We start from the raw sequence: 11,179 nt of genomic DNA, 5'->3' as shown, positions 1-11,179 counted from the left end.
AACTACGCTGCAAGGGTAATATATGTAGTTAGCACGATATTTTTGTGAAAGGTCTCAAAATGTGCAACGGATAATACTCATCGTGCAAACCGGACAAACCAATTCATTACCATTCCATGAGAGCATACAATCAAAAACAAAATACCCAGACACATCTCTGCAATTTTCTAAATTGATATTATCTTGAATATAGTGAATGTGCAGCCTCTTTGTCTGGGTATACTCACCACAAAGAGGCCACACGACAGGGCAATCCTCTCACTATCTCCACACAATTATCGTTTCCATGGTGCCTCCCCTTTGCGCAACGCTGTCGCCCGACCACTCCCCTCTTCTCGACGGAATTGGCCGGCTCCTCCTCTCCCTGCCACGATCACCCCCTCCTTTCCCCTAAACGGCGTCGGCGCTACTCCTCTCCAGACCACCGATGGAGCCTGTCTGCTCTTGTCCCCGCTGCCTCCCTTCCCTCGAAACAGAAATGTCCACGTGTTTTCACAATGCGGATTAAATAATGTTTTAATCCAAAAATGTTTATAAAGATAATGGTGTGTGATTTTTGTTCATATAACGAAAAACTATTTCTCTCTCACTCCTTTCCTCTGATGTGTGTCTCCTTAACCATCCTCTCCTTACAAGGAGGTGACCCTTACCAGAAGACAAAATAACATCTTGTCCTCAACAACCCTCTCCTTACAAGAAGGTGAACCTTAGAAGAAGAAAAACTAACGTCCTTCTCCCCATGACTCTTTCCCTCAACCTTCACTCTCATCATGTGTCTAATCTCTTTCAAAATTGTATAGCATGTGCCAATAGTAGCAAGAAACGCAAACTGAACAATATTTACCACCCCACCCCACCCCCCTCCCCCAGCGCCACTACCCAGGCGACTCTTCCCCTCAACCTTCACTCTCGTCATGTGGCTAATCTCTCTCTCAAAATTGTATAGCGTGTGTGACAATAGTAGCAAGAAACACAAACTGAATCCATATTTACCCCCGCCACCCAGGCGACTTGGGGGCTGCGCCGAATACAGATGGAATACAATGAGAAATGACCGCACACTAAATTTTTGTTTTAAAAATAATGAAAGACTCACTTAGTGCAATGATTTTTTTTGGCTCCAACGAAGGTAACAATTTTGGGACTGCAAAGGAACATAAATAAAGAAAAATAAATGTCATGTATACCGGAGAAAAAGAAACTAAAACAAAGACCTGGTTAATTAAAATGACAGTAACCATAAACTTATTTCATTTCATTATGGTATGCACATTGCTACGGTGACTTGCGACATACAAATTTAAATGTACCACATGCTTGGTATGGAATGGTAATCATGGTTACTCCTTGAACGACGTTGCTCCATGGGCTCCTCACACAGTACACCACAAGCCATGGCCATATATATCTAACAGTAGAAATCACATCTTGCATGTCCAAGCGCAAACCCCATGATAGCATGCCCCCGCAGGAGCACACCTCGGCAATCTCTTCCATGTCTATGGAGACGAGGGAGAATCTGGACACGTACGTCCATCGCAAGTGCCTCTCTGCCCCTCCCTGTGTCACCCTTCATTACCTGTGTCTGCAGCGCCTAAATCAGACGATGGTGAGTCGAGTCTTGTTGTCCGCCCTACTTTCTATAGCTTTACTCTCCACCTTACTTCCCGCTCGTTCGCTTATGCAACCCCTAAGCTTGAAGGAATTGTTTAGGCTTTGGAATGTTCCATGTCCATAACCCCTGCTCATTTTCATTAGTATTCGATCATCAGATCCATGAACATCTAAATGAATATCAGAATACTTAATTCTTTTTTAATCTAACGACTTAATATTGTATTGCTTAATATTTCTGATGAGTAGATATGTTTCATAAGTAGAATAATACATATATAAAGTTTTTTTAGGGGAGCACAAACTTACTTTTGCCACATCATCTATTTCGAGCAGAAGAGAAATACTGTATGCAATTTAATGTGATCAAAGCATTGATATTGGTCACCACTATAGTACGCCTCAGGAACCAACCAAGATGTCAAATAATCTCATTTAGCTGATTGCCTATACACAAGAATCTCTAGGGGATCACTTGTTTGTATCACTTGATGTCAACTAATCTCTTTTGAGTGCAAGTCTCTGCACAGAAATACAAATTGTAGAAGACAATCTTTCATAAAGGAATAGAATATAATACACAAATGCTTGTCACATGAGGGGACAAACATATGTATGGAACAGACTGCTTGAGCACCTTGTATAGAAGGGAGTTCCCTCAAAAGAATCGAATCTAAATCTGCCAAGTCCTAACGTTCATAGAAACAATCATAATGGTTGTGTGCTAGAAGATATAGAGTATAGTTATACCTTGAAATGAATATGCCGTCCACAGGTTTTGCAACAAGAGACCTATAAAGGAGCGCAGTGGCGGAGCTTCGTTGGGGCAAAGGCATGCCGTGGCCCGCCCACCGTCGTGGCCAACACACATAGGTAGCAAGCCTGGCAAGCTTAAGCTAGCTGATGGATGTATTCTGCCTCCGGAAGCATGAAGCACACGCAAACAACACTCAGATTAGATGATGACAGGTGCGTGTTAAAAATGCATGTTAGTATTATAGACGTATATTTATGCTTGTAATATGTCATCTACACATGTTTTTTGTACTCTCATTTGGGTAGGCCCGCCCAGTTTTTTGGTCTTAGCTCCGCCACTGAAGGAGCACATCAGTTTTGCAGAGAAAAGAGGCATTCATCATAACGGAACACATTGATTCAAACACAAAATCAGTATATCTTTGCTGTAGCTATTTTATCATTGCAAATAACAAAGTATAGCTTTCTTGATAAATGCATGAAGATTGAAAAGGAACTACTGAAAGTCATCCTGCTTTAAATTAAATTATAAAGAGCTGCATGAGATTTCTTTTGGTGGGATCAGACAAGGAAAATATTAATAGTCCAAATAAAGGTAAGAAAGATGCAGGTTACCTTCAAATGTTCCGAGAAAACTTGCATAAAAAAGAGCCACGTGCTGCAAGCCTCTGTAATATACTGCTCACCTTGTTATAAGAGTAAATTTGTAAGAAATATAGTCCCATTTACTTTATTGGCCCTATTATGTTGCCAACACACATTCTGATATTTGAACCGGCAAGAATCGCTTTGCTATAAAATACTCACTTGTTCATGCAACTACGCCTGACTTTAATATGACAATCATTCCAATCTTTTTACATAATGGTTCAGACAAACTTCCCCATTTGTGATAATTTGGAAGAAATTTGTTGAATCTCCCAAAAAAGGCCAAATAACAATGAAGATAAATTAGGCTACAGTCGTTAAACTCCAACTACGAATGCAATAGGACCAGACCTGCAAAACACACAACACTCATCATCACTTTATCTCACCATGGATAAATCCTATGACTGAATTATATATAAACTAAAATCCCATTAACAACAGTCAGCATAACCTTGATCGCCATGTATGAGTTAGCCCGATGTAGAGAATATCAATAACAAAATGAAGAAAGACAAATGAATAAACCAAGCTTGGGCTACACCACTAACATCATCGTCTAAACTTGATTCGCACATCAATATCTTAAACTGATGAGAGAAAAATGCAGGTAAAGGAAACAGTTTCATGTATAAACAGGGAGTGGTGAAATGAACCTTTAGCACAAGCTCATGTAGAAACAATTTCATGTTACACACCCTCAATGTTCTGGCAATTCGTAAATGGCCCAATGCCTGCTTGTCCTCTCACATGCCACCACATCCATACAAAGAGCAGTGATATATATGCGACATTATGTCGTCTGATATTTCTACAATACCAACAACACAAGCATCCATGCCCATAGGCCATGGTTATCCCAGTAGATGAAAGATCAAGTAAAGAATCAAGTGAATCTGCTAGCCATGTTGAGTCGTACAACCATCAGGGTAAAAGTATAGTACACAAGGCATTACCGAGCATCAAATTGCAAAGCTATCCAGGAGCTCAGCTAGTCTGAAATCAACTGAGGTGACCTCGTGGTAGCCTGGTAGGCCTAGTCTGAAAGGACAACCAAGGGTTGGCAGTATATATACTCATCTAAATCTCGAAAATACATGAACAGATTCATAAACATCATTATATGTGACAATAAAATTGACCAGTGACAAAATAATGCCAATGTAAATACTGAAAAGAAATGTTCATCATAGCTTATGAGTTACATTTTCCTATAAAGAGAAATAAATATGCAGCACTTGGTCGTCAGTGGCAGTATTAAGGGCCAACAGAATATGCAAGAACATAAACGATAATGCAGCATCTCGCAAATAAAAAATGATAATGCGGCAATAAAGTCCATAGTAGAATAAAGCAGATAACTTGGACGTTCGGAGCCAGTCAAATAAATAAGTCGACGTCCACTTTTCAAATAAAAATGACTTTTGACCATTTTTTCTAATTTTTCAGATTCCATGAGTTGTATCTTCAATCTCTTGCATCAATCAAGGGTTCAAATTGTCAAGTTTTAGCTGTGAGTGTAGGAAAGAACCATAATCAAACGGGGTGGCTCATCCTCTTAAAATCCATAGGAATTCTATAGAACAAAGCAGGTATCTGATTCTGAAGGTGTGTATGAATCTTAGAAACTTTTCAAGTTCATGTCCTTGGAGATGGTTGTTGGTATGGTACACTATCAGGCTATCCAAGTTCATTACCTTCAGAATCCCATTTTGAGTCACATCTGCAAGTGTTGGATGCCATGATAAAAGCAGTGACATTCCATGGTACATGTCAGCGGAAAATCGTGTCGGACGGTGCTCGTCGAAGATGACAACGAAGCAGCCGTGCCGCCAACCCTCGATCATCTTCTTGCTGAGTCGGGAACAACCATGATTGCCCATGATGAATAATTGTTTTCTGACGTGAAGTCAACCATGAAAAGTTGGTAGTGCAGGAACTATGTTGAATCTATTTTCAAGTGTCTTACTTCTATAATATACAAGCACCAATTTATCTGCAATGTTTGCAAATAGACATTTACAAGAAACATGGTAATATTATTATTAATATATCAAGCTGAAATCAAAACTTCACATAGAATAGACATCAGGACATAACTATTTGTTGAACGTGCATTAAATCATAATGTATATTCAAGTGTCGATAACATCAAGACATAACTTTGATTTACTGAAAGCTTAAGGCAGGTGGCATACTTTTAAAAATAAAAATACTAATACCATGCCATTTTAGATGCAGGTAGTTTTATGCATCAGTACAAACACTCCAGAACAAAACTCAACATAATCTGTCGTAGAAACAAAACTCCAAAACACCCCATGTAGTAAAATAAGTTGGCTAAGTAAAAAGAGAGCAAAATTTTGACATGCCTGACATTGACAATGCTATGAAATATCACGACACTGCCAGCATTATCAATTCTCTTGCTAGAAACGTTACCTTCACTCAGGGATACTACTAATTTAGGCTACAGACATGGTTACAGGTTTCTAGGTTAGTGCACAGCAGGAGGAAAACAAACATAGATCTGAATGACGCAGCAGGAGGAAAACATAGTTATGAACAAGCAACTGCAGTCTGTAGATGTAAATGAACTTGATAATTGTTCCCTGCTCCAGCAGAAATATAACTACAATTACTAAACTTGACATGAGAATCAACACACCTGCAGGGGCATGTAGTCAGCACACATATATGTTTGGTTCATGCAAGTAAAACATGTGAAATTACATTATAGGTGACAGGGGAATGGATTTACTCTAGAAAATTGCGAGGAATTAATCAGCATGTCAAAAGAGAATTAGAGGAGTAAATCACAAAGCTTGGTTCAGCCATTGGAGGAAGAAGTCTGTTACTTATCATCAAAGAAGCATGTTTGACGCACGGCCTGCGGTATGTATGCCTGGAGAGCATGTCGTAGCTGTGCACCAACTGCTATCTGGACGCGGAGGCACCGATGTTGCCCCCCGTGACCTCCACCTCCCGCACGATCTGCAAGTGGCTCCGGTGCCCCGTGTCCTTGAACGCCAACTTCTACAGCAGGTGCATCACCCCGGAAGACTCCGTCAATTCGTTGACCAAGCCCGACGCTGCGAACAACCCCACGAATGCCGAGGGACCTAGAAAGCCACCACAAGGAGCGTTAGCGGAGAGCGACAATGCCGTAGCAGACAATGGAAGAAAATAGTAGCAAAATATTATTATGGCAAGCTATTGTTCAAATATTCATCGCCCATTTTGTTCCTTAGTTGATTCTTCACATAGTTCATAGAAGAAAATACCCTTTTAACAGATTTTGACAAAATATTACATCAGTACATCTACATCACAGGAATAATTACATCTAAATCACAAGAACAAGGTAGCAATCAGTGGCATGGACTTATAAAAAAGCTTGTCATTTGTCAAAAAAACAGAGGAGAAAGTACCTGAAGAAACTTGCTGTGGCAACAGTACTGGCTGTGGATGGATCTTTTGGGGGCTTCGGGAGGCAGCCAGGCAGGACAATCGGAGCTGGGGCATCAGGACAATCGCCACTCCCTTCCTCCCTTCCTCTCTCGCTAACTGGCTACTCAGGCCCCGGCACGCCGCTCCTCGCTGCCCGCAACGCGACCACGCCCGGCCCTGCCCTGGGGTTCCGCAAGGCGGCGACGGTGTCGTCCCATGGGTAGGGCGCCTCGGAGGTCGGTGGAGGCGGAAGATGGTGGAGGCGGAAGACGGAGCGGCGGCCCGCTCCTCTCGGACCTCGACGTCAGCGTATGTGGTCCGCCCGAAGGCGGTGGCGTATGGAACCCTAGCCCAGGGTTGGGACCCGAGAGGAAGAGATGGAGGGGAAGGGGCACGGGTGGGTGGGTGGGGATGCGAGGGGGCCTTGCTCCCGGTGGTAGGTTTTTCTTCGTTGGTTAAAATTTGTAGATTTTTTTTTTACATTTGTTTTTCTATCGATCGGCCGGAGGTTTGCACCCTGGGAGCATCGTGAACTCAACTTTTTTTTGCAGCTGGTTGGTTCGGGGGGAATCGATGGGAGGTGGGAGGTGGGAAGGAGGACGAAAAAACCCAGGGGAGGTGGGATGAAAATTAACCGACGGAGACTACCAACTGCTCCATTAGGAGTAGAGATATTAACACATTGTATCGGACCTATTCCCCTCTAATAGGACCTACTACACTCTCTTAGGTAAAATAGCATAAAACAAGATAGGCCCTGACTCTCCATTATGGAGAATGGATATTATCATGTCTTCAATTCATGTGCGTCGCACAATGTTGCTTCCAAGTTCCTACAGCTGACCATACATTGTTTCCAATCTTTCATGTCTTCATTGGTTTTAGAAATACGGTATGAACAGCTGTGGTGCGTAGGATGACCTGGCTGTAAGCTCATAACATCAAGGCGACCTTTCGGAAACATCAGATGAGGTGCACAATCCTTCGGGATTTTCTGTTGAAAAACATAGTAATAACTTCGTAGTTAGCAATGTAGTTTAGTTTTAAAAGAATTTATGCAAAAGATGCATGGATGTCGTAATATTAAAAAATCTTACCATGTTATCTCCATGGATGTTACCGTAGTTCAACACGTGCACCAGTGGCACGTATTGACCATAATTTACAGAAGTTTGATTATAGATATTGTAATTCTCAAGATCATTAATAAATGACATCAGATGATTTTTCTCCTCATAAGTTAATTTTGCGCCATCGGTGTAGTAGGTTCTGTCTACCATCTTCCGCACATTCTTTGAAGAACGAAAATAAGCTATCAATGGAAATAAATTGTCAACTATTTTGAAATAAATAATATAAATTACTTAATAACTATGTTTGAGAAACTCATATAACGGTAGAATTGGAAGCGTATCAACAAGGATCCAAATGTCCATATTGTCTTCCTCGGTGTCAGGATCACCAAAGTCCATGGTGGCAAGCATACCCTCATGGAAATCATATGTCTTGCAAAGTGCTTCCCAATTCGGGCAACCAAAATGGGATACGCTCAAATAATTGTATAGATTTACAGGAAAATCAAAACCATGATGGGTCCTTAGGTGAACTATCTTTGTTTCCATATTTTAATGATCTTCAAAATCCATCATCTCTAAGACATAGCGTCTTGCATGGCATGGGATAAGCTAGTCCAATTGTAAAAGACGAAAATTACACGGTGAAGAAGAAGAAGTCGAGTTTAATTACGAAAAAAACACTTTGCGTCGTGGCGTACCATTTCAACGTCGAAGGTCTCCTGGAGCTTAATGCTGAAGCGCCGACCTTCTACCAAGTGAGTCCTGTCGCAGAAACCCCGGTTGTCGCCGCACCAGGAGCACTCCGTGAGACTTTCGTTGTCCGACGTCATTTCATATGTTCATAATTCAAAGATTAATCTTTTAAAATTCAATATATGTACTACAAAAAATAAATTAGATCATTATTATTCAACACGGGTTGACTATCGTCCTTCGAGTGTTTTTTTGAAAACTCAGCTCACGCGGTGTATATATTCGACCGTTGGTGATGGTAGCTCCTCCATTCGTCCCTGAGTATATTAAACCAAAATGTATAGCACATGGGAACGAAGGAGAAACGACCCCCCACGACAACAGTCGGCATTCTTCTTCTCTCATATATGGTGGACACACTCCCTCACTGATTTTTTGACCGTCGGTGATGGTCGTTACTCCTCCTTTCCCTAATGCATAACAATGGTCTAGCACAAGGAGAAGAAGGAGAAACGACCCCCATGACAATAGTCGGGATTCTTCCTCTCTCATATATGATGCAGACTTTCTCCCTCACTCATTTTTTGATTGTCATGTATGGAGCCTCGACAGACTTCAAGTAAACCCGAAAGGTCGTTTATTTATCTTTCTGGAAAATCCAAGACACTCGATATTTCCTACATATTCTATCACAAGTCATGCCAAAATTCACAGAAAAATCCGGCATGACCTTTGCTAAAAAAGGACATATTGAGCGCCCGAAATTTGCCGGAACAGAAATTAATAACACTTCGGCAAAACATAGGCCACTCGGAGGTTTTACCTGCAAACATGGCCACTTGGGCAAGCACATATCCTATTTGCATTCAAACTTGATGGTCGTTGCACTCAAACTTGATGGTCATTGCATTTCAATGGTTGAAAATATGAACAAAAACATTTCAAAATATCTTATAGGACTCATATTGACATGGAGATTTGGCTAGTCTCACCTCGAGGTCGGAGGGGGTCGGTGACAGGGACGACGGCGGCAAAGACATGGAGATTGTGCTACAAAAACAAAATATAAATAAAAACATTATTACCCTCATCTTAGGACTTAGTGAAACCCTATAAGCTATCAACTAATCAAATGCATACGCTTTGCATAGTGCTCTCCAATTTGAGCATTCAATAAGAAAAACTAAATCATAAAATAAATTAGTATTCAAATTAGCATGCATTCAATAAGCAAAACTAAATCATCTCTTGCGTCCGTACATCGTCTAATATTATCACTAATACACCTCGAATTGTACCATACATATACCCTCAATAATACAGCTAAAACCCTAGCAAACGACGGGTACCGGCATGGGCGGTGGACACCCAAAGAGAAGGAACCATCACAGGATCATAGCTCCAGTGAGATCCCTCAAGAACCTGCCAGGGATTGGAGAACCTACCCTCCAACGCAACCATGTAGTGACGGACGTGCTCGTCCTCCTCGCTGACACGATGGCGTACCACCTCCGCGGTGTCCTCAAGCCTTCGCACCGTCACTGGCCCACGCGACCGCCACCAAAGAAGGTTTGGGTCAACGACGGGTTGAATCCTCACCAAGCTACGCCCCCCGGAAGGTAGCACATCCCAGTACCAGCCCGACGGAGCCCAGTCCCGGACATGGCCCCTCTGATCAAGCAGGCCTCCTCCGCCGAGTCGACGACGAGGATGCGGAATAGGCATCGTCGACGTCGATGGGGAATAATTGCTTTAACTAAAAAATTAAATGTGACATGTTCAAAATATGACATGTCCACTTCAAAACGAATCAACCTAGAATTATGTTAAATACACCTAAAAGTAAACCAGTTCTATTATTTTTCTTACTAAAACTAAACTAGTTCTATAGTAAAATTTTAATTAGATCATCAAATCTCATATGCCTAAATTTTCTTACTAAAAATAAATTAGTTCTATTAATTCAACTAGTTCAACTAAACACTTACGAAAAATAAAAATAAACTTGTTCTTACTAAAGATAAACTAGTTCAACTAGTTCTATTAATTTTCTTACTAAAAATAAACTAGTTCTATTAATTCAACTAGTTCAACTAAACACTTACTATAAATAAGAATAAAGTAGTTCTTATTAAAAATAAACTAGTTCAACTAGTTCTATTAATTTTCTTACTAAAAATAAACTAGTTATATTAATTCAACTAGTTCTTACTAAAAATAAACTAGTTCTATTAATTTTCTTACTAATTATATTAAACACTTACTAAAAAATAGTAAAAAAACTCTATTGATTTTTTCTCTAATCTAAACACTATTACCCTAGTTAAACATCTAGTTAAACCCTACTGCCCTAGTTCTAAAGCATCTATAAGTACTAACTAATTAAATGAACCCTAGCTAGGTACTTCAGCATCTACAACTACTTAAGCACCCATTGATGAACCCTAGGAATTTGTCCTAAAAACTTCTTAAGCATCTACAACTACCGCTCTAATTAACATCTAGTTTACAATTATATTTACTTAACTATATTGGGTGCACAACAACTACATAACTACTTAAGCATCAACAAGTAGTAGCTAATTTGATGAACCCTAACTAATTAGATGAACTCTAAAATTTGATGAACCCTAGGAACCCTAGCTAGGCAGAGGTAGGGGAGGAGGAGGAGGTGTAGGCGTGCTCACCTCGGGCGCCGGCGGAGGGCGGCGATGTAGGGCGAAGACAACGGCTGCCACCGAGGGCAGCAGAGGGCGTGCGGAGGGCGACAGGAGAGCGTGCGGCCTACCGACGGCGATGTAGGGCGACGACAACGGCGAAAGCAGATCGAGGGGTGATTTGGGGGAAGTGGCCGGGGAAAGAAGAACAACGCGGTTAAGACAAAAATAGCAGCAGTGGGGGCCTAGAAAAGAGTTGTTGCTACATTAGCTATAGCTAACTTA

General features: G+C 41.1%; 1 long non-coding RNA gene across 1 annotated transcript; it reads right to left on the bottom strand.

The window, feature by feature from the left end:
* Positions 1-1,277: 1,277 nt before the first annotated feature.
* Positions 1,278-6,597, bottom strand: LOC119349811. Its single transcript, XR_005169534.1, has 6 exons — positions 6,450-6,597; positions 3,675-6,140; positions 3,178-3,369; positions 2,986-3,056; positions 2,365-2,528; positions 1,278-1,741 (listed from the first exon to the last, which is right to left on the bottom strand). It is a non-coding gene; the product is annotated as an uncharacterized LOC119349811 (long non-coding RNA).
* Between the last annotated feature and the right edge of the window lie 4,582 nt (positions 6,598-11,179).

This window comes from Triticum dicoccoides, chromosome 1B, assembly GCF_002162155.2.
Source record: "Triticum dicoccoides isolate Atlit2015 ecotype Zavitan chromosome 1B, WEW_v2.0, whole genome shotgun sequence".
NCBI lineage: Eukaryota > Viridiplantae > Streptophyta > Magnoliopsida > Poales > Poaceae > Triticum > Triticum dicoccoides.
Note: the sequence above shows the minus strand (reverse complement) of the source record. Positions and strands in the feature narration are given on the sequence as shown.